Source organism: Rhinopithecus bieti, unplaced genomic scaffold (assembly GCF_001698545.2).
Source record: "Rhinopithecus bieti isolate Rb0 unplaced genomic scaffold, ASM169854v2 scaffold_1017, whole genome shotgun sequence".
NCBI lineage: Eukaryota > Metazoa > Chordata > Mammalia > Primates > Cercopithecidae > Rhinopithecus > Rhinopithecus bieti.
This window is the reverse complement of record NW_016803657.1, coordinates 8,023,083-8,049,938: the sequence shown is the minus strand read 5'-3', so window position 1 is coordinate 8,049,938 and position 26,856 is coordinate 8,023,083. Positions and strand designations below refer to the sequence as shown.

General features: G+C 47.9%; 1 protein-coding gene across 1 annotated transcript in view; it reads left to right on the top strand.

Moving 5' to 3' along the window:
* Positions 1-26,856, top strand: part of LOC108542414 (SPARC-related modular calcium-binding protein 2) — a 108,775-nt gene that overhangs the window by 470 nt on the left and 81,449 nt on the right. The gene's annotated exons all lie outside the window — the stretch shown is intronic.

Genomic DNA, 26,856 nt, shown 5'->3' with positions numbered 1-26,856 from the left:
GCCTGCGGGGCTGCAGCAGGTAGGACCGCAGCGTGCACCTGGGACCCGGTCGGGATGGGCTTCTGGGGACCCTGCCCGCCGGGATCCTGCCGCGGCTGCGAAGGGCTCCTCGGGTTCCACCTGGCTGGGACCCCACCTGCCTCGGGGGCTCTGACCCGGCTGTGAGAGGATCCTGGGGTCCTGCAGACCTTGGACAAGTGGGAGCTGCGGGTGCGCTCGGGTGTCCCGCACTCACTGCTGGGCCTGAGCCTGCGGGGAACCAGGTCTGGGAGCGCCTGCGCCGCCCTGCGGACTGTCCCAAGGCCAAGGCAGACCAGCCGGGACTGGGCGCCCACCTCGCCCACCGGGACCCGGCCTGATGCGCGTTTCCCCGGCCGCTTTGGGCTCTTGCGCCGCGCGGATCCCGGGCCTCTCGCCTGGTGAAGGGACTGCCAGTCGTGGGCCCCACTAGTGGATCTAACCCTCCCAGAGGCCCTCCTAAGTGAGCCGAGGAAGAAGCAGATGATGTTACAGATGATTCTTAACGGGCCTGAGTGTTACTAGAGAAGCGCTTTCTTCCTTTCTCAGGACAGAGCTGGAGGGAGGCGGCGGCTCCCCGCTCTGCGGGGCCTCTGGGTTCTTCCTCGTGGCAGGGATGCTGCGCTCCTGAGCGCGAGGGTCACCGCGGTTGACCGCTGTGTGTTTTTCTTTCTGAGCTGCAACTTCTGTGCGACAGCCTTGGCCCGGCCGAGGCACGTGGTGCCAAACGAGGAGCTATGTAGAGGGGGCCGAGCCAAGCCCCCGCCGGCCAAGCCAACCCGCGGGCAACCCGCGGCGGCCGCTGGGCCAGGGCCGGGTGTCTGCAGCCCCCAGCTCCAACCGACCTCGTGGGCTTGCAGGGTTTGCAAACCCATCATTAATGCAATCGCCAGAAACGAAAACATTCCACTTAAATGTGTTTTTGAACAAGTGCTTGAGAAAACACGAAGGTAGCGAGAATGCCTCTGGTGGAGAGCCGTCTTTTAAGTGGCCGGGGACTTGTCCTAAAGGTGTTTATTGTATTGAAAATAAAGATGGTTGAAATAAGCTGTGGTCGGTTCTGCCTTTCAGCAAATTTAAAACAGTCATGTGGGCATCTTTTCTTTCTCTTTTACTTTTTCTTCGTCTTCTTTCTTTTGCGTTTTAGCAGTGTGAAGGATGGTTTGTGAGTTCATTGCTCATACCTAAAATTCTTCTGCAGCAGCCCGGGGTCCCTGCCTTGTGTCTCACGAATGACTTGTAGATTAGAAACTGCTAACTGGGGCTCCAAGGAGGTTTTCACACACTCAGGCTTTCCCTGAAGATCCTTTATCTCCGCAAAGGGGGCCCTCAGAGGACACTCACTGGAGGTAATCATGTATATGCACATCTGTACATGCATCTATACATAAATACAAGCACGTATGCACTCACAGACCCCCACACACTCTTACAGCACACTAGAGGAGACACAGAAACCAAGGCCAGTTCTCCAAAGGAGATCATAGCATTTTCTTCCAGGACGGTAGCAGCAGGTACCTACAGTTGACACGGATTTTCAGGATTTCTGAAAGCGTAAAAAGTAGAGACTGGCATCTGCCTGCTGCCCTGGGTGTGTGGGGGTGGGGTCGGGCCTGTGGGTCCCCTGGGAAGAGCAGAATCAAGGTGGTTAGTAATTAAAACAGTTTAAGACTCAGCAGGTTTTCTTGTCTTCTCTCCCCTTTCTCATCTAACTGTTTACTTGAACCCTCTCACCCTTTGCCTCCTTGAGGTTGCCCCAAGGATGTCTTGGGTTGTGGTGAGACCCACTGCATGTGGGGTCTCTGTGCAGGAGCTGATGCCCCACGCGGGCTTTGCCCTTTGGCTGCATTCCCCAAGAGCACTTTGCCTGAAACTTACATTTGCAAATAAAATCAGTATCCCAGAGAAAAGGTTAAAGCCATAACACATCTTGGCACACTTCTTGTCACCCCACCCCCAGTCTAGAAAATCAAGTAGTTGAGTTACAAAGTAACTGAGGCAGGCTTGAGAACTGACTGGTCACTGGGAAATGTTCGATGTGCAGGATTTTTCGGTGCTGCTGATCTCTTTTCAAATTGCCGCCTGGTTTGTGGAAATCTCTTTTGTTTCCAGAGGCCCTCATTCAAAGAATGGCCTTCTCTCCCTACAACTTGCATCCTACCTACTTTAATAAATCACAGGCAGCGTCAGTCCATGCAGCGGGTGGGACTCACAGCTGGGGGTCTTGCTGGATGTGTGACTTTAGGTAAGTTACTTAATTTCATAATCTTCAGTCCCCTTCTCTGTAAAATGAGAATACATGATATCTTTCAAGCATGTCGTGAGGATTAAAGATAAGGCTTTTAATGCGCCTACTATATGTGAGTTCTCCAGCTAACATTATTTTGATGGTGCCCATGCCATGGGTCCATATAAGAGAGTGTTATCAGTTGGTGCCGTAATTATCAATGCATATAGCGTTGTGGACTTAAGGTGTGTGTGGATTCGGCTTTGCAGTATTTTCACCTGCCACAGATCCTCAGAGCACACCACTTGGCTCTGGGTGTATATGTGGGCTCTGTGGGAGTAGGCCGTGTGGGACTGTGTAGACCAAGGAGGAAAGCTTGCCTCTCTGCCTCCTTCTACTCCATTCATTTCTTCTCATCTAGAAGCAGGGATATGTGTCAGCCTCTCTGGGGCTTTCAGTTTGCCACACCTGGCTTCTCAGGACCATGCATTTTTCTTCCCCACCTATGGTGAGCGTGCTTTCTTGGTGGGCCCGGCATTGCTGGTGTGTTCACCTCTGCTACTTTATGTTTAAGACTCAGAGAATACACTTTACTTGGTAACGATCTCTATTCTCTTCACCAAAGTCGTTCTTTAGAAATGGCACCGTGAGGCTCTCTGTGTCTCTCATTGTGACTTTCTGATGGCTTTGCACAACCTCCTGGTTATCGCTCAGACCCTCTCACCTCCAGTCAACAATGGTGTTCTTAAGTGTGTCCAATGTGCCCTAATTTGGATCCAGGTCAATTTCTTCCTTGAAGAAGTAGGTACATCGAATGCCACACAGTGCCCATTTTCCTTTTTATTTCTGTGAATGACTGAGATGAGGGCGTGATCTCTAGTATAAATGGTTTTTATTCCACATAATTCTGTTTTCAAAGAGCAAACAGGCATGATCACAATTATTCAACTTTATCATGGTTGTCATTATATGAATTGTGATGGACTGACCAGTAAGCCCATGCCTAGATTATTTCTTTAAAGGCAGAGAGAAGAACAATATTGCCTGTGACCCCTTTCCCAGAAGTTTTTGGTTAGAGCCAAAGTATTCATTTCCATGTTGACTAACTCGTATTTTGCTCACACTTAGAATGTTGAAATTACATTACCATCCTTCTCAGACTTCTCTTACTGCCAATACCTAATGCTCCCCTAAGTTCATATGCACGACTTCATTCAAGGTACTGTTGTCTCCACATTCAAGAGATGAGGAAACTGAAGTTTTGAGAGACTCTGAAGGGCCCCTGGTCACTAAGCGGATCCAAATATTTCTCAAGTCAACCTGCCATTATTTTTCTTTCTTCAGGGGGAGTTCCCTGCACTGTTTTTTGCACTGTCTTCAGGAACTTTACAATTCCACACTACCGCTTCACCTCTCAGACTATAGTTGACTTTCATCCTGAGCCCTCATCTTCTCACAGAGCGTCTGGCACCTGGTAAATGCCTCTTATTGGTCTTGCGGAATGCACAACCACAGACCTGAAACAGTTATTTCCCACTCCTATTTGTGTTTATTTGCTCTGAAAGAGAAGAAAGGTGATAAGAAAACAATATTTACCTGTATGTAATTTTTTTAAAGTTTCACTAGCAAGTTTATGAGATGATTTAATATTGATTTTGCTGGAACAGCAAAAATAAAAATGCTATTCCATGTCTGAGCAATTGTGGTCTGGAATGCCTACCTTGTCCTGTTTTGATGTAGTTCTCAGTCAGCCTTGGATCTTCAAGGGAATCACTGTGATTTTTTTTTTTTTTCCTTTCTTCTTCCATTGCAAATGCCTTGAGTCCATTTCATGCTCTGGGAGGGCTTTACTGCATTCCCCAGTAGAAGACGGACCACGAAGGTGGTTAAGGAGGAGAGAACTAAACATAATCAAAACTTTCCAACTTAGAAGCCCATTTACATGGCGTCTAAAAACCCAAACATCTGGAAGAGTCACTTTAATTTTGCTGTGAAATCAAGACCGTAAATAACACTATAAGCAATTGCAGGCCGTAACAAGACCATGCAGCCAATGGGCATGGATGTAACGTCAGTTGCAATGGCTCAGAACCGAACAGATTTCTCAGTAATTCCAAATCAAAATAAGCCTTCTTGCCAATCCAGGATTTTAGAATAGGGGTTGTTATTAAGATTGTCAGCAGAACATTGGTTTGGAGGTCAAGGGTAACATTTCTGTATTTTTGAATTAAAAGATAAACCAGACTGGACAAAGTTGCTCATGCCTGTAATCCCAGCACTTTGGGAAGCCAAGGTGGGTGGATCATCTGAGGTCAGGAGTTCAAGACCAGCCTGACTAACATGGTGAAATCCCATCTCTACTGAAGAAACAAAAATTCACCAGGTGTGGTGACATGCACCTATAATCCCAGCTGCTTGGGAGGCTGAGACAGGAGAGTTGATTGAACTCAGGAGGCAGAGGTTGCAGTGAGCCAAGATCATGCCATTGCAGTCCAGCCTGGGTGACAGAGCGAGACTCTCTCTCAAAAACAAACAAAAACAAAAGATAAACTGTTCTACACATACAACACACAAACTTAGAATGATGAATTTCCAGTAGGATTTTGAAGTTAGAGGAGAAAATTTAAGAAATACTCTTTAGAACTGCCAGCCCTTATGTTTCTCCAGTTGATGGAGTAATAGAGTAAGATTCCAGCATTAGTCATTGTATGTCTGTAAAGTATGTATAACAGTTAATATATTGGACATTTAACTGTAGCTCACAAGAGGAAAGATTTTATAATATGAATTAATATTTTGTTGATTCCTAATTTCCTATGGGCTAAAAAGAAATAGCTGTGAATGTGAAAATAACAGACATTCTTATATGGTTTTCCAGTTCCAGGCTAGACATCAAACAGCAAAGATTGTAATAAAACACAAATAAATAGAACCAAGTAAAATATGAAATTACATTTATATGTTTAGGTTTAAAAAAAGTACAAATGAAAATTTTATATCTGGCTAAATTTAACTAGATTTTTCAACATAGAGACAGTCTCAGAATGACTTCTTTTTGATGAACCACAATTTTATTTTGATTTTTATTATGTATGACATAACGTAGCATATCCACCAATTAAACTGTCACTTAAGGCAAGTGTCAATATAGCATGTCCACGCTGCGTTCTCTTTCAGTACATATCTCTGCCCACTTTACAGTCTTCTCTTGCCTGGTCATCTATTTGTTTTATTTTTTGAGACAGGGTCTTGCTCTGTCCCATAGGCTGGAGTACAGCGGTGTGCTCTTGGCTCACTGTAACCTCTGCCTCCTGGGCTCAAGTGATTCTCCTGCCTCAGCCTCCTTAGTAGCTGGGACTACAGGCACACACCACCATGCCTGGCTAATACTTTGTATGTTTTTTTAGAGATGAGGTTTCGCCATGCTGTCCAGGCTGGTCTCGAACTCCTGAGTTCAAGTGATCCACCCGCCATGCCTGGTCATCGATTTTCTTTCTCTTTTATGCTTCTGCCCAAATTAGAAGAAACTTCCTTTGCTTCTCTTTACCAAGATACTGACCATTGATGCTGCTATTTCTATGTTAGCAATGGCTGAGACTCCCTGAAGGGTTTTCTAGTTTCTGTTCCTCACACTCCTTCCTTCTGCTAAAGTGTGGGTGCCCTGGGCCCTGCCCTGGAGCCAGCTGCAGCATCTCTCACCGTTCCCATCCCTGCCCAAGCCCCTAGCCGAGGGCAGACTTTTTGGGGGCAAAAGGGTAGGCAAACTCTTAACATTTGAGGTTCTCGGCAAAGAGTCTTCCAATAATAAAGTTTCTGAAGGCGGAAGAGTTATAGGTAAACACGATGGCCTGTGGTGTGTTTGATCAGGGGTTCGGAGCCCTTGAGTGCAGGTCACCATTAGACCCATCTCATTTTGGATACTGAGTCTGTTGGATTTTAGTCACTTCTTAAAGGACAAGTTCACCAGTTTGTTGGCAAAAAATTGCTGTGGTATGTAAGTTGATCTTAGGGCATTTTGTTTATCTCTTACTCTGTTCAGTGATCAATCAAGGCACTAGAATCAAATAAATCCACCCTGCGTACCAGCCGGGTGCCACCATGGACATTTGATTTTTTTCTTGGGATTAGGGACATTGTCTGACTTCCAAAGGCTTTGCCTGCCCGGGTCAGGGCTGTCCCATGTGTCAGCCACAGTGGGCCAGGAAGATGGTAGGCATTCTCCCAGATCAGGCCCAAACTGACCTGGGATTTGTGACTAGGATTAGTGGTGAGTTGATGATATTGAGGGTTGAGTTGTGAGGGAGGAAAATCCTCCCATGGAAGACTCTTTCGAATTCTCTGCCATGATAGCAACATTGCACTGGACCTGAGCAGCCCTCCTGGTGGTGACCTGGGCTTTCAGGAGCAGAGCAGAAGGCATGGGGCTACTCCCAGGAGGCTGGGGAGGAGGACAGGGGTGGGTAGGAGGATGGAGATGGGGAGGAGGATGGCGATGGGGAGGATGGCGCTGGGGAGGAGGACGGCGATGGGAGGAGGGCAGGGATGGGGAGGATGGCACTGGGGAGGAGGATGGCGATGGGGAGGACAGCACTGGGGAGGAGGATGGCACTGGGGAGGAGGACAGGGCTGGGGAGGAGGACAAGGATGGGGAGGAGGATGGGGATGGGGAGGAGGAAGGTGCTGGGGAGGAGGATGGGGATGGGAAGAAGGACAGTGATGGGGAGGAGGATGAGGATGGGGAGGATGACGCTGGGGAGGAGGAAGGCACTGGAGAGGAGGACAGTGATGGGGAGGAGGATGGGGAAGGGAAGGAGGATGGGGATGGGGAGAAGGACAGCAATGGGGAGGAGGACAGGGATAGGGAGGAGGATGAGGATGGGGAGAAGGATGGAGATGGGGAGGATGGCACTGGGGAGGAGGAAGGGGATGGGGAGGAGGATGGGGATGCGGAGGAGGATGGTGATGGGAAGGAGGATGGGAATGGGGGGACGGTGATGGGGATGAGGACGGTGATGGGGAGAAGAGTGGGGGAAGGAGTACGGGGATGGGGAGAAGGACAGGGATGGGGAGGAGGATGACGATGGGGAGAAGGATGGGGATGGGGAAGAGGATGGGGATGGAGAGGACGGTGATAGGGAGGAGGATGGCGATGGGGAGGACAGCGATGAGGAGGACAGTGATGGGGAGGAGGATGGCGATGGGGAGGACAGCGATGAGGAGGATGGCGATGGGGAGGAGGACAGCGATGAGGAGTATGGTGATGGGGAGGAGGATGGTGATGGAGAGGAGGACAGCGATGGGGAGGACAGTGATGGGGAGGAGGATGACGGAGAGGAGGACAGCGATGAGGAGGATGGTGATGGGGAGGAGGATGGTGATGAGGAGGATGGTGATGGGGAGGAGGATGGTGATGGAGAGGAGGACAGCGATGGGGAGGACAGTGATGGGGAGGAGGATGGCGCTGGGGAGGACAGCGATGAGGAGGATGGCGATGGGGAGGAGGACAGCGATGAGGAGGATGGTGATGGGGAGGAGGATGGTGATGGAGAGGAGGACAGCGATGGGGAGGACAGTGATGGGGAGGAGGATGGCGCTGGGGAGGAGGACAGCGATGGGGAGGACGGTGATGGGGAGGAAGATGGCGATGGGGAGGAGGACGGTGATGAGGAGGATGGTGATGGGGAGGAGGATGGTGATGGAGAGGAGGACAGCGATGGGGAGGACAGTGATGGGGAGGAGGATGACAGAGAGGAGGACAGCGATGGGGAGGACGGTGATGGGGAGGAAGATGGCGATGGGGAGGAGGACAGCAGTGAGGAGGACGGTGATGCAGAGGAGGATAGTGCTGGCTACTCTCTCTCCACTGAGGCAGTGAGGCTTATGCACATCTTGTGCTAAACTTCCTCTTCCTACCACGAGCTTCGTGATACATATTTACGTTTCAAAGTGAAGTACTAATTAACATATTCATAGCACTTTGAGCAAGGATGGAAACGTGTTGTTGGAGTGAGTAGACTAATAATTCTAATGTCTTTGGGCACGTTTTCAGTTTTAGAATGGTAGGGTTGGTATTACCTTAATGGGATCCCTGTGTTGGGCAGACACATATCACCAAAGCTTTTCCAATTTTACCATTGTACGATGCCCTGATTGCACTTAGTGTTGTAGGTCTAACATGCAGCTCAAAATCTAACCCCGATGTTCAGTTGTTTTACACCTAATTACCGTGTTTTTTCTTTCTTCGCTCACATGGAACCACATTTGTAGCCCGTCTTCAGAAGTGAATGCAGACCTGCCTGTGGCTCCCTGTGTGCAGCTTCTGTTGTCTGATTCCCAGTGTCTGCAGATTCATCTGTCTTCACATGAATCCACCCACATGCTTGCCCCCTTATTCCTCTGCCACGGCGTTTCTTATAGCGTTGAGAAAAAAATGTAAATCTAAAGTTGTATCTCAGAACCATTGTGTACAAACTTTCCTCACATTTGTAGCGGTCACTATAATATTCTTCCTGACATTAGCAATCAAATGGAAGGAAAATGACTTCATAAAATATAGTCACCTTTTAAATAAGAGAATTACTTTTAAATAGGAGATAGAAATTTCAAATAACAAAGGAAATTCCATATGTGCTTATAATTTTAAAAATAATTTGAGAGATCGGAATGAAAAAGAATCAGGCCGACTTTAGGGTATATTTTTGGTTTTGGTTGTATATTAATTCATGCCACATGGGATGTGGGTCGACGTAATCAAGAATGTTTTTAAGTACAATTAAAACTAACCTAAAATGTACCTTGGAAAAAAGAAGTTAGTGTCCTTTCGTTTCGCGGTGGCTGGCGGCTTGGGACTGTCAGATGAACCGGGCATGGCCATTCTTTGGCATTAAGGTTCTGGGCGGTCCAGCTCCCTGTGTTTGACAAGCACTTCCGGACCCTCTAGAAGATTTCATTACCTTTAATGAAGCGTAAAATAAACACGTGCTGTCCTGTCATCCTTTCATTTCAAAGAACAATTGAGTTAAATTTTGTAACATACATATTTTTAAAGGGACAGTCATATTCTTCACTGTGAAATGGCCGCATCAAAGAAGAAGCAGTTAGCAGCCCATCAAATCCCATTCCGACCCTGGTCAGGACTGCGCCCTGTGGTCCTACATTCCCAAGGGACAGTGAGTTTCAATCAGGATACTGTCATTGCTGCTTCCTTGAGATGTGCTTATCTATCAGGAGGAGGAGAAAAAGAAGACAAAAGAGAAAAAAGAAAAGGAAGGAGAGAGAAAAGATGAAGGTAGTTTTTACTGTTGAATCAATCAGGATAATATGATAATATGACAATCAGGATAATATGACAGGATAATATGACATATTATGTATTCCAAAGACAGAGGCCTAGACCCTTTCAAAGACAGTCTAGGCCTCTGTCTTTGGAATACAAATGTCCATACAGTTTTGAACACCAAGCAAGAAAGATAATGTGAGCATTCTGGTGGCCTGCTGTCATGCCAGTCACCATAGAGCAAACTTTGTTCTAAGGAGAATTCCTCTTGGACCCTATATAAGAAGCTGTCAACTAGAAATGCCTAAAGGGCTTGTGTTTGAATGAAGGCTGAGAGCCTAATCTTTAAACATTTGTCTATTAATGAATCAACAGGAATAGGCATCATCTATTTTCCAGGGCCACTTATTTAAGTATTTAAGTATTTAAAGAAGATGCTTAGCTTGTCAGCAGATGGGACCCCTTCCCAGCTGGTCCCTCTCTTCCCTGTTCCTCTACCCCTTTCTTCTCAGGCCCTGGGTTCTCTCTTCTAGTATTTGGAGTGTTTTGTGTAGATTAAATGAAATACTCATGTTGAAGTGCTGGATGCATTTACTAGACGCTGCTTCCCAGGATGTAAAGGAATGATCTCAGGCCCTGACACTTTCAATTCCTTTTGTCCACTGGGTTCTGTTTGGAGCTTTGGTTCATTGATATCCTTTGAAGAATGTGGTCCCAAAACCAGATATACTATTGCACAAGCAGTTTGTCACTTAAACCCGAATGTGACCTTGTGAGATGGCACTAATTGCTGCTTCACTAGTGCAAAAGTGTCTCTAAATTTAAGATTCTGCTAAACTAGTTTCCACCACTCATTGTTTTTTAAATTTTTTTGGCACCCCCACATGATACTTTATATATTATTTTTATTAAAACTAGATTTTCATCTTGATTCCATTATCCTAGGTTGGAAATACAGCCACCAGTTGATGCAAATTTGTTACATGGTCCTGTTTCTTCCGGTGAATGGGTTGGCCTTAATTCTCCCAAGCAATGGGTGTGGCTGGAGCTCACTCCCTGAGGCTGCCTTTCCATTTGCTGCACGAATTTATTCCCCAGGGGAAAGGCCAGGAGCATGAAATACTGAGTTTCCCTCCCTCGGATCGCCCCTGCCCACAACCAAGGTCTTAGAAATCATCAGTAAAATGCTAAATTGAACTCACAAGTACATGTAACTGGAAATGCTACTCTAAAAACTTACACTAATCCAATAATTGACACTTTGTGAAGAACGTTGTCCCACGAGCTCTGAATAGTCATAACAATGTGCTTTCTGCCTCATTCTACCACATGCAAAGGCTGTTTTCTGGAAACATGGACACCTTCTCCAGAAACAGGATGAGTGCACCTGGAACATGGGATTAAGGTGCCTGTAAGAATAATAAACCGCCCTTACACTCTGTACCTTTCTCTCCTAACACATGACAGAGCCCTCCCTCTGTGCCTTCACAGACATGATCTCCTGTGTCCTCACAGAATCCCTGCCAGGCAGCTCTCTCTCTCTTTCTCTCTCTCTCTCTCTCGCGCGCGCGCGCTCTCTCTCTCTGTCTCTCGCTCTATATATATTCTAGGTTTTGTAAACATCTTAGGCTAAGGAAAGTGAGCAATCTGTCTGACCTGAACACACACATCTGTTAAGTTCTTTCTGTGTGGGATACACAGATCTGTGAGTATGCACGTCAGTTCTTCCTTCTTAAAAGATTTCTCTTTTGGAGAGAGTTACCAAAGATAGAGCTTTCTTTTCATTTAGAGATAAAATCCAGGTGGAGTCATAACTTCTTTTTTTGTACTCTCGGCATCTCTCCCACCTTCTACACACCCTGCTGGAAACATCCAGGTGCAATCACCCAGCTAGTCTGAGGCGAAGCCCCTCTCCTGTTTTGGAAGAGGTTGTCTCCCAGGTTCCCTGGTTCCAAGAATCCACCACAGGAGGGAGCCCCAGAACGGCTGAGCTCTGTCTTTTAGGGGAGGGTCCCACGGTGGGGTCTGGGGTTACCACCACCAGCAAAGTTTCTGCAACCTTGACAGCAAAAAGACCCCACGGGCCTGCTGCCTCACGTGAGTTCAACATTCCAGCTTTAAAGAATTGACTCATGATGCAAAATGCTAAATTAGGGAATTAAAAAGAAGAGACATTTTAATTTTAGCCTGATGGTTCTACTGACTTTATTTAGAAGTCTGGGATATGCATGTTACATTCAGTATTACTACCCACATATCAGATAAGAGTATCATGTTATTGAAGCCAAATTTTGGTTTTAAAATAACCAGAGTGCGTGGGGGGAGAGTGTGAGGCGGGTTGCCTGCCTGGGGCCTGGACTGGCTAAATAGGGTGCTATTTTCTTTCTGCTGTGAGGTCAGTCCACTTTGTGAGTCGGGTTTTATTTAAAGCAATCACTTAACTTATTTTATTTGCTAAATGAATATTATATTTCAGTGTTCTCCAGTGATAGGATTCTCAGACATGTGATTTTCATGAGGGATTTTAACTCAAAAGAACAATAAGTGCAGCAAATCAAAATTTCTGTGCTCAGATATTCAAAAAAATCACTTGCATTTTTTTGTACCCCAAAATCTGAAGGAAATTTTGAAAAGTCATTAGCAGCTGTCATTTAGATTTGTACACCATTCCTAGTCCCTTCCCTCGTTTCTACTACCTTTCTCTTTCGTTTTGTTTTGTTAAATTCCAAACATATCTGTAGGTTGTCTGGCCAACTTTGATTCTAGAAGGCAGCAGGGAGGAGGGCAGCCCGCCAGGCCGAGGCTTTTGCCCCACTCTGCTCCCCGGAGGCTGACACCAGGCTGACTCCCAGGTCATGCTCTGTCAATTTCTGGGGCTTCCTCCCAGCTCCATGCAAGACGCCCTCCTCCCAGTGGCTCTGACAGCAAGGCCGGGGGCAGAGTTCCCTGGAAGTCGGTCTTGGGAGGACACAGCCTCTGTTTCTGCACCAGAGTCCCCAGGGCCTTGGCCGGACACTCAGGGTGACCCGCCCTGAGAAATTCAGGGCAGTGTGGCTTGAATCTGCTGTCGGACGCAGGCAGGTACAGGTTGTTCTGGAGTGTGCTCAGGGTGGCCTGACAAATGCGGGCAGGGGTGGGGGAGGAACTCCGGACCCAGGGCTGTGCCCCAAGAGGGTGTGGGACAGCCAGGGAGTGCGGTGGCCTCAAGGCTTCGTCACCCTGCGGCCCTGTCATTTCCAGCTGTGCCTTCGTCTCCAGGTCTCCTCCTTACTCTTCTCAGTCTATCCTGGAGTTCAGCAAAAAGGAGAAAAGAATTTCCCTGGCAAAGCCAAATGGAGAGTTAGAGGCAAGGCTCTCTTTTTCTCTCTCGCTTTGTGTCTCTCAGTTCTGCCTCTCAGTTTCTGCCATTCTTTCTCTCTCTTTTTGTCTCTCTGTCTCTCTCTGTCTCTGTCTCTGTCTCTTTGTCTCTGTCTCCCTCTGTATCTCTGTATCTCTCTGTCTCACTGATTCTCTCTCTCAGTCTCTGCCATTCTCTGTCTTTCTGTCTCTGTCTCTCTGCCTCTGTCTCTTCCTGTCTCTCTGTCTCTGTCTCTTTCTCTCTATCTCTTTCTGTCTCTTCCTGTCTCTTTTTCTCTGTCTCTGTCTATCTCTCTAATTCTATCTATTGATCTCTGCCATTCTACATACTACATTTCTGTCTCTCTATCTCTGCTCTCTGTCTCCTTCTTTCTCTGTCTCTCTGATTCTATCTCTGGGTCTCTGCCATTCTCCATCTCTGTCTTCTCTATCTCTCTTTCTTTGCCCCTCTATTTCTGTCTCCATCTCTCTCTCTGTCCTTGTCTCTGTGTGTCTTATTCTGTCTTTCTGTCCATCTCTGTACTATCTCTGTGTCTCTCTTAACTCTATTCATCTTTCTGTTTCCCTGTCTTTATTCATCTCTCTGTCTCTGTTTCTCCCAGGCTCCACCCAGTCCATGATGCCTGCAGGGGGCCACTCCATGTCCTCCTGTGACTCTGCCCTGTGGCCCTCTCTCCTGCTGGGCTACCTCTGAGCTCGGTGTGTCCCGGCTCCCCCAGGAAGGATGAGGAGGCCCGAGGGCTCTGTGGCTCTGAGAACTGAGGCACCGCTGAAGCGTTTGTGAAGAAGAATTGAACTAACCCAGAACTAACCTCAGTCAAAATCTAACTGGGCTTTTTATTTTTGTCACACATTTTCTTGGCCCTTTCTTCTTTAGATGCTTTCTGGGTTTTCCAGGTTCATTCAGAACTGAAAATAGCCCCTCGTAACTTCACCGCACGAAACCCGGAGCTCTCAGGACACGTGCCCCCAGTTCATCTCCCCGTCCCAGGTAGGGCCAGACTGTGGCTCTGACAGGTTCTGCAGGTGGGAAGCACCTGGGCGGTGAGACCAGGTGTTTGCAGGTAGACCGTTTGCCCTTCAGCTGGTGCTTGATCAGATTGTTCTTGGGATTTTCTAAACACACATTCTGGAGAACAGAGGAGGCTTTGATGAAGAAAGGGAAAAGAAAACCCACTAAAATACGTGAAAAAACATCGTACCACAGCACTTGGCGTGTGTCTCGAGCTGGAGGTGAGCTTGTGACTTTTCCATGGGACGCATCCTGAAGCTGCACCTGTGCCAGCCACGTGCTGAAGACGCGGATGGGGATAGGTTGTGCGTGGTCCGTGTTCCAGCAGATGCCACAGGTGCACGGCCTGTGGCCAAGGTCCCGGTTTGAGACTGGATAATGGTGTGGGGCAGAGGGGCTGGCGCTGACCCAAAGGCGGCTCTCAAGCTGACTCTGGAGGGTCTTGGTGGCCGGGGTCTCGGGGGCTGTGCGTATTAGGTTCAGGGAGCCCAGGTCAGGAGGGGAGGCATCATTAGGGTCCCCTGTAGTTGGTGCCGGGGCGGAGTGAGGACAGGCTACCATGAAGGGCCTTGGGAGGAACTGGGGCTTTGTCCAAGAACCAGGCCAGCTTGAGGTGCAGCCCGGGGGTGCTAAGGAGGGCCTGGCTGTGACCCTTCAATTGGCCCCAGACAGGACCAGAGGAGGGCAGCCAACTTGGGGTCTGGTCTATGAGTTTTCTTCTTTAAGATATAAAAGAATTAAATAGTGAACTACTTAGTAACCAACTCAGCATTTTCCCATGTTGTGGCTTGTCCCAATCATGGTTTTCTCTAAGCAGAATCAGAAATGATGGATTTAGAGAGAGGGGTAGGAAGGACGCTGGCTCGGCGGCCACCAAGCCCGGGCTGACCTGGCAGTTGGCTTTGGTGGGTGGCCCTCAGGTCTCGGCTTTGAGAGGCTGGGCCCTTTTCTCTCCTCATTCTCTCCTACTTAAAAATGTTCATGTTTATACTTGTTTATTGTTCCACTCTTAAAATGAACTTTCTGAAGAACATTGGATACTTCTTCACCTTATAAAGGTTACACAGATTTTATAAAATGTAAAGAAAAGGTACAGATTTCATTATTATTTCTGGGGTGCCGCTCAAAATTACTGAGGTTGAATATCACAGAAAGGACATAGAATGAACCATTATATCCTGGGGGTCAGAAACCTTGGACTTAGAGGAAGACCTGAGGGGTTTAAAACAAACCAAACAACCTCGCCTCACTTTATACAAATGGGCAGCTTTGGGGAGAAAATTACAAGTGACAGAATCGATATGGATTCAAAACCTCGCATCTCAGCAGCGTCAGAGGACGAGGGTGACCCCTCCATGAATCCGTGCAAACGTCTGGGCAGAGTCTTCACCTCACTTCCCGAGTTCCCGGTCTGTTCCTATGAAAGGGCGCAGCACTCGGGCCAAGGTGGAGATGCCCCCAGCCCGACCTCTGACTGCAGACACCTCATACCAGGGCCACCCCAAAGCCAGGGAGTGCAGAGTGGGCGCTGGGGCACGGGCCTGCTGAGAAGGAGTCACCGCTCGGAGCTGGACGTGTGGGCCGGTGTGTCTTCCCTGAGCTTTGTGAAATCACTTCATCTGCTTCTGGTTCAATTGATAGATAGTTTAAAAGAGGGTCCCACACACGTCGTTCCCTAATGACGCAGCCTGGCTGTCGCCATTTATGACTGGGATTCGCTGTGTGGGGCAAGAGCAAGGCTCTGGGTTTTTGCAAGACTGAGGTAGGGTGGGTGGGGCGTAGAGGGGCTGCAGGGCTGGCAGGTGGCGGCGGCCATTCCCAGGCCATGGGTCTGCCCTTGAGTTAACCTCAACCAGGTTGGGCTGCATTGAAGCAGGTCACAAAGAGAAGCCTTGTAGTGGGTTCCGTTCACACCAGACGCCTTTGGTGTTGCGAGAACCTCACAGCGCCCCAGCAGGGTCTCTCGTGGAGAGTCCCCGGTACCACTTGGTGGCCACAGCGACTTTCCCACTTGGAGCTTTCCTCTTATGGCAACCCCAGCGCTGAAGCTTGAGAAGGGAAGCGGCCTTCCCACGAGAACGTTCTGGCTAGTGCTGGATTTCAAAACGCGCCCCAGGTCAGGCTGATCGCAGGGAAACCTCCTTACATTTTTAGGAGGGTGCTTCCGGATTGTCGGACATCAGGTACTGCTAACAGGAGGAGAAGGTGGGATTTCCTGGAGAGGACTCTGGAGGCATTGTTTTTGGTGGCAAGCAAAAGGCTTGTCGGTGTGAGGGCAGGAAAAAGCCTGGGCTGCCCCTTGTGGGCGGCGAGCAGGTCCTCACGTCCATCGAGGTGAATGAGTTCAGTCTTCACCCCTCTGCCCGTGAGGCATGAGCTCAGGGGAAAAGCAACAACAAGAAGACTGGGGCTGCAGGGTTTTGAAGGAGCTGCTCAGGGCAAGCATGCACACGCTCATGTGAAATGCAACTGCCCCACGTCATGCTCCATTGTCTCCTTCTGGCAAACTGCACAACCTGGGAGAGACAGCAAAGCCCTGCATCCTCATGTCGGCTCAGGCACAGTGTGCCACCACGCCCCTTTTCAGCTCTCCCTTCCGTGGTCACCTGGAGACGGCAGCTCCTCTGGACTGTCCACGAGGGCTGCTAGGAGGAACATACGTTTAGACACTTTCAACAAAAACAAAGTGCAGCTTCCAGTGAGTGCCATTCATGTCTACAACAGAGGTGTCAGAACCCAGTTGAAAAGCTGCCCCAGCACCCCAATGTGACGCCAACCACTGGGATGCTACACCTCCAACCCCATCTTCAACACGAGCAGTGCCTGAGGGGCTGGCTGACTGTGATGGATTCAGTGACAAATGGCGCCACCGACCTTGCACTGGAGCTGCAATGACTTCATCGCCTCGTTTTTCCGTGGGGTGCCCAGTAATCACAAAGTGGCCTGGAGTCACCATTTGTAAATACATAGGAGCCTGCACTGATCATATGTATGCGGCAGAGTAATCCTCCCAGAACAGGATCCCAGCGTGTCGTCCTCCCAGCCGTGCGTGTGATCGCTGTCGGGGTGGGAGCCTCCCCTCGCGCTCGCTGCAGCCCCAGCCCAGGCCTGCCCTCCCCACACCCGCGAATGCACGTGGTGCCACCTCCTCTCTGGGGCTGGTCCTAATGGAAATCAGCCTGACCCTGCTGAGCGGGATGGCAGGCCCAGCTCGGCAAAGCCCTGGAATTTTTCCAAACCTATTTTGTTCTCTCTCTTCCCTTCTCTTTCTAATGAATCTAATAGAAGCATTCCAGTTCTGTTTCTCTTTTCTTGGTGGTATTTCATGGTCAGTTCAAAGTGGAGGACCCCTCTGGCGAGGGGCAGCACAGGGAGTGGCCGGTCTTTCCTACCTGCCACAAAGATGGGCCCTGAAGGTCCTGCTGCGCAACACACTCTTGAGTTGGAATCAATGTAACCTGGACCTCTTGGACTTACTCCAAACGGTTAAACTCCTAGGAAGACTGAGGGGACCTCATGATAACATAATCCTGCAGTGTGATCCAGAGCTTGGGCTGTGCTGAGGCTTCAGGGTGTGGGGACAGTTCCCCTGGGGCCACCAGCTTACTGGCTCATGAGAGAGAACTGGGATGCAGCAGCCTCCCTGGGAGGGAGACGGTCTCACCCTGCCCCTCTGGGGGCACCTGCTGCCTGTCCTGGGGGCCCTGGGCTTTGGTGTCACCAGTGCTGTTGTGAGTCCTGGATTCCCACTCCCCATGGGTTTGGACCAGCTTCTGAGTCTCAGTCTTTCATGTTGTAAAATGGGAAGTGCAGCCTCTTTGGAGTGCAGTCTTTTGAGTTCTGTGTGATCTTGGTGTGTCTTTGACAACATCCTTTGCCTTCATTGCTGAGGAATGGGGTCCAGGCTCCTCAGGGGAGAAACGAAGGCTCCCAGGGGCCTGGACCAGCCTGCACCCCTGTCTGGGCTGTCTTCAGGCTCGAGATGCGAAGTGCGTGTTCTGTCATGCCCCCCTGCCCTGCAGTTGTGTTTGTGCCATGTTGCTGTGTGCCTCACACCCCCACCTCTCCTTCTCGGAACACTTTCTGCACCCTGCAGTGGTCTAAATGCCCACTCCTTGGTGTAAAGGAAGCAGACAGCAGGAAGATGTTTGCTTATTTTAATTCTCATTGTATAATAATTAAAGCTGATTCATTGTATTAAGTGTGTGTCGGAAAATAGTGTAACATGGAAGTTTAATTTATGGACATTAAGTAACTCCCTCTGTTGTAATCAACAGTGTGGAAACGTGGTCATAATTATGAATAATGCTTACTATATCCAGGGCCTTCTTCAAAGTAATTTACCCAAATAAACTCTATTCCCTGCAACATCCTCGATGTGGTGGGTTCTCCAAATGTTCCCATTTTGCAGATGAGGAACTTGAGACACAGATGGACGAGGTAATGTGATAGATTTAGGTCACAGGCCTGAGGAAGTTCCTGGAGCAAATGATTTGACAGGAGTGATGTCATCAGTGCCAGTTATGTCAACCCAAAGCTCAAAGCTGGGGCATGGGCCTCGTGCTATGCGAGCGTCTAGAGCTTCGTAGGTATGTTTTGATGGAGGTCACAGACACACCTGGGTCCACGGCGGGGCATCTGGGCCATCGGCAGGAAGCGCGACATTGAGGACAACTCGGAAAGGTGGCGTCTGCCACATCGGGAAGCAGATACTCCTGATGTGGGGAAGATGAGTTCCTTCGGTCATGCCTGAGATGATCCAAGTGAGTTGATGAAACAGGATCCTGGCGCCCTCATGTGTGAAAAGGAAACAGAACTTGGGTCTGCAGCTAGAGCCCCGGGGTGGGTGGGCCCTGGGGTGGGTGGGCCCCGGGGTGGGTGAGACCTTGGTGAGAAGAGCCCCCAGGTCAGTGTGATTGACACTGGCCCAATTTATTTTCTCTGTGCTTTGGTTTCCTCGGCGCTCAATCACACGTTTCCTTCAAGTGACAGGCTTCAAATATCTTCCCTGATCAATGTTTCTCTCACTAGAAGTTTGAACTCTTTGGAAATCTTTCAAAGATAACGTTTAATTTGTTGTAAACAGGATAAAATTTGCTTTGATTGACTGATACCCCAAAAGATATTCTTGGTGCGCTGCATTTGCCCACTTACATGGCTACACTCACACCACAATTAAGCACACTTAAGACCTATGTATTTAAATGACCACAAAACTCCTCAAATGAAATCCCCTAGACCCCAGTCCTCCAAGCAGTTGCTTAGAAAGAAATTATGGGATATCCTTCTAAGGTAATTAAAGGAATTTTACAAGCAATGTAACAACATAATAGACACTTTGAAAAGTAGTGATGTTCGCCCACAGTGGTATTACCCAACAATTTTGGGGCCTTTTCAAGACTTTCCTCACGTGACTTTCTTAGAATATTGTTATAATGAGGACATAAACATTTTATGTCTGTCTTACTTAGTAATATTTAGGGGTAGAATATTGTAAAGAGAATCAGTCTATTTTCCATTTACCTCCCTCACTTGAGCATTAGGAGGGGTTTGGAGGTCTGCCCACCCAGACCCTGCATTTTATAATAGGGCATCTGAGCCCTGGGAAGCTTCAGGAACCCGGCATGGGGCCAGGTGTCTTGTCTCAGCTTCAACAACTTCCTGCCACAATCTTTGCCAACTTGACATTTAAAGGTGAATTAATGCCACATTTTAACATGAAGGTTGATTGTGATCTCTGTATCCAAACCCTCAAAGTATCTTACATCCACTATGAAGAACTTATTTTGGTGGAAATGTGTTAAGAGACAAAAGCATCACTTGTGGGAATCAAAGATGCAAAATAATGTCAACATATTGTAGATCTTCTTTGATTAAAATGCTTGTTTGATAATGAGTAATGATCTATGCACTGGGTCAGTGTGACGGAGGGCCAAGGAAATCCTTGGACCTCAGCTCTAAACCCAGAGGTTCCTGCCTGTGTCTGTAGAAGTGCCCAGGCTTTAGGCAGTATTTTGGTTGAAAGGTGTGTTAGTCTGTTTTTACACTGCGATAAAGACATATCCAAGACTGGGCAATTTACCAAGAAATAAGTTTAATGGACTTACAGGTCCACGTGGGTGGGGAAGCCTCACAATTATGGTGGAAGGCAAGGAGAAGCAAGTCACGTCTTACATGGATGGCAGCTGGCAAAGAGAGAGCTTGTGCAGGGGGACTCCCATGTTTAAAACTATCAGATCTCGTGAGACATACTCACTATCACCAGAACAGCATGGGAAAGACCTGCCTCCATGATTAATCCTCTCCCACCAGGTCCCTCCCACAACATATGGCAATTATGGGGGCCAGAAGCTGAGATTTGAGCGGGGACATAGAGCCAAACCATATCAAAAGCGTAAGAAAAATTTACTTCACTTTTCAATGGTGTTAGGTACACTCTGAATTGCAAGTGAATCACTCGTAAAATTTTGTTAGGCACCTTTTAGAGAATACCTAAAAATGAACTTTTATGACATCTTTTTAGGTTTTCACCCTTTCAATTGAATGAAACTCAGGTTTAATCTTCTAGTGGCTTTCATCTGACTTCATGTTGATTTTCTTAACTTTTTCGTTTAATATTTCTTAAGAGTCTGATACTGAGTTTTAGTGCACTTTAAAGCATTTCGGATGTTAATTAAAATCTCGACTCTAGTAGCATATTTAATTGGGTTAAGCCTCACTATTTGACATAAATGGAGACATCTGGCTGTCACCCAAGTTTGGTAAGCTGACATAGCCATGCAGATGAGGTGGCCATGCTAACATCACTGTATTATGCCCAGTGGCATTTCCCTACCCGTATTGTTACAGTGGTGCTCATGTCCTATGCATTTTTTTTCAGGGCTGCTATCATTTGAGAAGCTGTGATATTTTCAGTCAAGGATGCCATGTGCATCACTAGGCTCACCTGGCAATGGGACGATGCCTTAGTGTTTTAGCTCCTCTGACTGTCACCAACACATTCTCTCCCTTTCTCACAGTTTCTACTGGAGGAGGGCTCTTTATTTTTTTTATTTTTTATTTTTAATGTTTTTTTGAGGAGGGTTCTTTATGGTGGGTCTCCTTGTCCAGATCCACTGAGAGTAATGAACTGCACCCTTCCCCTACCCTGCCCATCCTCTGATTTCTTCCCTTAACTTTGAGGCACACTTTTTCATTGCTGAGTGATTTCGATCCCTAGAACCCATCAATTTAGCTTGCTTTTAGGACACAGGGATTCCAGTTCTGTGAAATGTAACGAAGACTATGTCCATATTCTGAAGTTGATGCTAAGCTATCAAATTGTCCTGGGGGAAGTTTGACAAAGTGTCCTGGGGGAAGTTTGACTTTTGCAGTGAAGCTGCAATGAGGTTGTAAATATGTCCTTGTCTGTCTGTTGAATTATCCTTTCCCGGCACCTGCTGGGGCTTGGCCTCCCTGTCTTCCAAGGTCCTTCCAGCTCAGCCCCCTCTTTTAAGTTTTCCCAGCTCTCGAAGGTCTGGCTGCTGCTCCAGGAGGGTGGTCCCCTGTCCTCCCAGCAGGTCCCACATGACCAAGACCTCATCTCCGTGGTGCTGGAATTCCCAGACGTCTCATGAGCTCCATTTGGTGCTCTCCAGTGGTGGCTTATGATGAATGACATGAGGCCACATGACTGGAACGTTCCTCAGAAATTCAGGCTGCAAGCTTTGAAGAGATATTTAGGGAGGAAGAATAGTTAGTGACTTTAGAGGACTCAGGGAGAAAAAGGGTTTGGGCTGAGAGTCTCCATGTGTCGAGGTGGTGCATCTCTTTAGGAAGTGACTAACCTCAGGCACTTTTAGTTTGCTTTGCCAACTCTCTATGTAGAGCTGTGTGATTTAGTGAGAGGTGGAAGGCAGGACGGAGCCTTGGGAAAGATTCTAAGTGGATGATCAGATGGTGAGAGGAGCTGACATTCCTGTAGTTTGTAAGATTCAAACGACCTCTATAAAGTTGGAAATTAATAATAATACACTAAAACTCCGCCAATAGGAAGGCTCCCACATTTATTTGAGGACAATCTTTGAATCAAAAAGCAGTCCCATTCCCGCAGGGGAGTTGGAGCCTGGCTTTCATGGAGCACGTGCTCAGCGAGCCGTGGTGTGACAGGGGCCCTGCTCCCACCGGAGGCTCAGGCTCACTGAACTTCAAATGCACTGAACAAAACAAAACACAGAAGATATTAAAGTGCAGAATTGTCTTCCTAATATTAAGTAATAGACCCCCTTTTCCTGTACTTACCCCAAGGAGAATCTCATTCTCATAAATAGCAAACACTGGCTGTGAAGAAATGAAGGCTTTAGGAAGTGATGCCTCTAGAAAGCGATCCTGAAACAGTGTCGGTGGCTGAGCTGGCACTGGTTGCTGGTGTATGTGCTGAAATACTCGAGGCTCATTCCCCAGTGAGGCCTGGGGAGAAGCAGTTATTTTGAGGGGTTTGAGAGGTTACCAAAATCTGCTAGTTTTACATTTTTCAAGTAATGCATGTCAACATTTAAGGGAATTTGATAATCAGAATATGGAGGAATGTGAAGATGTGGGGAGCGAGGTATCCCCAGGAGTCAGGGGAGTGTGAGAAAATGAAGTGAGATGTCTGGAAATGGAAGAAGGAAGATTAAGGTGCGGCTGAGTAACATCCTGTGCGTACAGAGAGCATCGTCCTGAGAGAAGACTCTCCTAACACTCTAACACTTCCGGACTCCTCCTGAGGCAAGGTGCAGGCCCAGGTGCGTTGCTCGGGCATCATCTCTACGGGGGCACACTCCTAGGTGGGAAGAGATTGCCCTGTAGAGACATCGGCTGAGATGATGTCTGGAGAACTTGGATGGACTTCTCCCTTATGTCATATTTTATCACCAGGATTTGAAATCTCCTGGCTGGGTGTGGTGGCTCACGCCTGTAATCCCAACACTTCGGGAGGCCTAGGCAGGTGGATCACTCAAGCCCAGGAGTTCTAGACCAGCCCGGTCAACATAGTGAATCCCCATCTCTGCTGAAAATACAAAACTTAGCCAGGCGTGATGGCACGTGCGTGTAATCCCAGCTACTTGGGAGGCTGAGGCACAAGAATCACTTGAACCTGGGAGGCAGAGGCTGCAGTGTGATGAGATCATGCCACCTCACTCCAGCCCGGGCAACAGAGCAAGACTCTGTCAAAATAAAAAGAGAAAGGAAGGAAGGGAGGGATGGAGGAAGGGAGGAAGGAGAGAAGGAAGGAAGGAATGAGGGAGGGAGGGAGGGAAGGAAGGAGGGAAGGAGGAAGGAAGGACGGAAGGAAGGAAGGAAGGAAGGAAAGAAGGGAGGAAGGAAGGAATGAATCTCCTTCCACTTGGCTACTCGGATAACAGCTCTGGAGACTGGCTTTCTGATGATGCTCCATAATGATTAGCCATCACTATCTGCCAGGAGGGCAGCCTATCCGGTGCCATTCCTGGATGTATTATTTCCACTGTGAAAGGGTAGACAAGTTCTCCAATAAGAAAAAAACATTTTGGGATCAAGTGATTGGTTCAGTTATAATCTGTTTCATGAATATTCAATCAGGATTTTCCTTTTTTTTTTTTTTTTTAAACCTACTTTCTGCATCTAAGGCCCAGAAACCAAAATGCCAGAATCTACTATGGTAGCATTTCCATGAAGCCACAAATGGACAACTCCAAACATCATGTGCCACAGCCTTTTAAACATTTTTATCGTTGAACGTGTAAATAGCAATGTTTTGAAGGTTTCCAGATTTCTCTCCAGATTGTACTAGTTAACTTCATTCTGCCATCAGAGAAAAATTAAACAGAAGCATTTGGGAGAGGAATAAAAAAGTGCCAGGGAGGAGCATTGCAAGTCAGATGGCAGGTGCAGAAGTGCCCTGGAAACCTGAGGCACAAACTCACCTGGCCACACGGTGCCTGGGCCTTCCCGGGGTGACTCCAGGTGGATGGAAGTGCCAGCGTCTGAGAGGTTCCGGTGGCCCCACAGACCGCAGGGCAGCCCTGCCTGGAAGAGTGAGTGACTTATGTCTAGGAGCGGCCCCCCCTTGCCCCACACAGACCTTCTCAGCCAGAGTTGGCCCCCGCCTCATGGAAGGAAGGAACCTGCCCTGCGCTTGTCTGCTGCCTTGTTGAACCGGTCACTGGTTGCCAAGGCTTCAACACACGCATTCCTTTCTCTTTTTAACAGCAAAACGAATTTCTTTGTTTTTTGTTTATATATTTTTCACTCAGTGGAATAGGCCTCCATCCTGCTGCTGCTTTCTGTGGTCTTTTCTTTCTTTTTCAACCCTAGATTATAGATAGAACGTTGTCCTTTACACTTAAGCTCTACATGGTAAGACAGCAAACTTAAGGCACTTTCGTTTCTTGCAAAGTTTCCGGGATCTTCATGAAGAGACTTTTCTCAAATGGTCAAGATTTAGATGAAACTTAGGGACACACAGTTCTCTGCTAATAAGCCATCAGATCAGCCAGAAAAAAAAAAAAAAAAAAAAAAAAAGACTTTTAGAAATTGCTATGTAAGAGAATAGGAATCATTCTGGGTGTATGTGGACAAATTACTGTATTTGTGATTATTAAAAATGCTGCTGCTTTTGTTTGTTTGTTTGTTTTTTTGCCAAGAGATTTTACAAAAGTGACATATTTTGTGAAAGCCAGATAGGGAATCAGATGAAACTGGGGAGCTCTGGATGAAGCGAGGTGCTGCTCTGGGAGCTGGAACTGGGGAGCTCTGAATGAATTGAAGCACCACTTTGAAAGCTGGAACTGGGGTGCTCTGGATGAGGCCAGGTGCTGCTCCCACAGCTGGAGTCCTGCTCTTGTGCGCTGCTCCAGAGGTTCCTCTAGGGCAGATCAGCTGCTTCTGTGGGTTGGTGGTGGGGGAAGGGTTGAGAGACCCTTGGGCGGCACTGGAGCGGCATTCACTGTCAGGCCACTGCCTGCTGGATCAGGAGATGAGGAGGTCACCTCCAACTTTCTCCTTTTGCTCTTCTGAGTTGTAGCGAGTTTCCAAAAGTCTCAAGAAAAAAGCATATTTGTCATAGTATTTGTGCATGCACTTTGTCTGGGCTTTCTGCATCTGTCCCAGAGGACGAATTCTTCAAAACCCCAGCTCCACGAAGGGCGCACCTGCAACATGTTTATTTCCATGTCAGCCAAGGCCGGTGGAGGGAGGAAGCGGGGTGGGGAGAAGCGCCAAAAGTCAAAGTCATCCTGGACGCTTGGTTTCTCCCGGATGTTTCAGTGGGGCCAAGGAATGGTGAATGGCGCGGTGGGGCCGTAAATCCCAAGCCGCTCCTCCAACATTCCTTTTGGAAAAGGGAGCTGTGGCTTCAGTTCCCTTGTCTACTCTGATCTCTGCCCACAGGATGCTGGGCAGGCTGCGCCATTGCAGCCACATCCTGCGGTCTGGCGAAGGGACAGGCTCCCCACCAGCGGCGCCGCGCTGGTCACGTCATGGGTGGGAACTCCACGTTTTGGGAGTTGCAGCACTTCTGCCCTCCTGACTGCAGTGGGAATGAGATTAACAATCAAATCAATGCTACCAAACTGAAATAAAACTTACACGCGCATGCGCGTGCGCGCGAACACACACACACACACACACACACACACACACAGAGAGAGAGAGAGAGAGAGAGAGAGAGAGAGAGAGAGAGAGAGAGGTTGAGAGAGAGAGGTTTATTTTGAGACAGGGTCCTGCTCTGTTGCTCAGGCTAGAGTGAACTGGCGGCATCACAGCTCACTGTAGCCTTGAACTCCTGGGCTCAACACCCAGGGGACATGCACCAGCACACCCTGCTAAGGTTTTTTTTTTTTTTTTGAAATGGAGTCTCGCTCTGTCGCCCAGGCTGGAGTGCAGTGGTGCAATCTCGGTTCACTGCGAGCTCCGCCTCCTGGGTTCACGCCATTCTCCTGCCTCAGCCTCCCGAGTAGCTGGGACTACAGGCGCCCCCCACCACGCCCGGCTAATTTTTGTATTTTCAGTAGAGATGGGGTTTCACCATGTTAGCCAAGATGGTCTTGATCTCCTGATCTCGTGATCCGCCCGCCTTGACCTCCCAAAGTACTGGGATTACAGGCGTGAGCCACCGCTCCTCGCCCACCCTGCAAATTTTTAAACATGTTTTTGTAGAGATGGGATCTCACTGTGTTGTCCAGATGGATCTCAAACTCCTGGGCTCAAGTGATCTTCCCCTAAAATTACATTTTGACCAGGATGAATTTTATGGTATGTGAAATATATTTCACTAAAGCCATACCAAATTATATTTTTATATGAGGTGTCCTATTGAGTTTATTTGGCTACTTTTCCTGTTGATCAATGATTATTTTTCTTTTGATACTCCTAGCATGCTATCCTTATATAGATGTTTTTAAATTTAATGCATTATTTGTTATGCAAAAGGATTTACAATATATGTACATATTGTATAATTTTATATACCACAGAACTATAGCAAATAGTTATCTGCAAATCTATCTACATTTCTCAGAAAGTACCAAGTTTTGTTTTGTTTTAAAAAAAATAATGGATGCATTTCACTTACAATTACCCTGTAATAAAAGGCACTCGGGGAGCTCTGAGGTTTGTACTCTTCTCTTCTCCTTGGTTCAACCAAGTCTTTCTTGTTGAGTCAGTGTGAACAATGAGCACCATGAGGAGCTGGAGACACTGTCCTGCTGTGGACACGGGGGTTTATATCGAGGGACGCAGGGGAGCTGCGGTGCTTTGTTTCCCGCAGTGATCATAGCAGGTGAGGAATGTGTATGGTCAGGGCTCTGCCAGCCTTGCTGGAATTCCAGAAGCACCTGTTCTAAAGTGTTGGCAAGCCTTTCAGGTCAGTGATTTTCAAAACTCTGGAGCCAAGGGAATCCCCCCATTCAGAATTTGCAGATACTCCTTAAGGAAAACCTATAACCACTCCCGCCACCCTCCCCC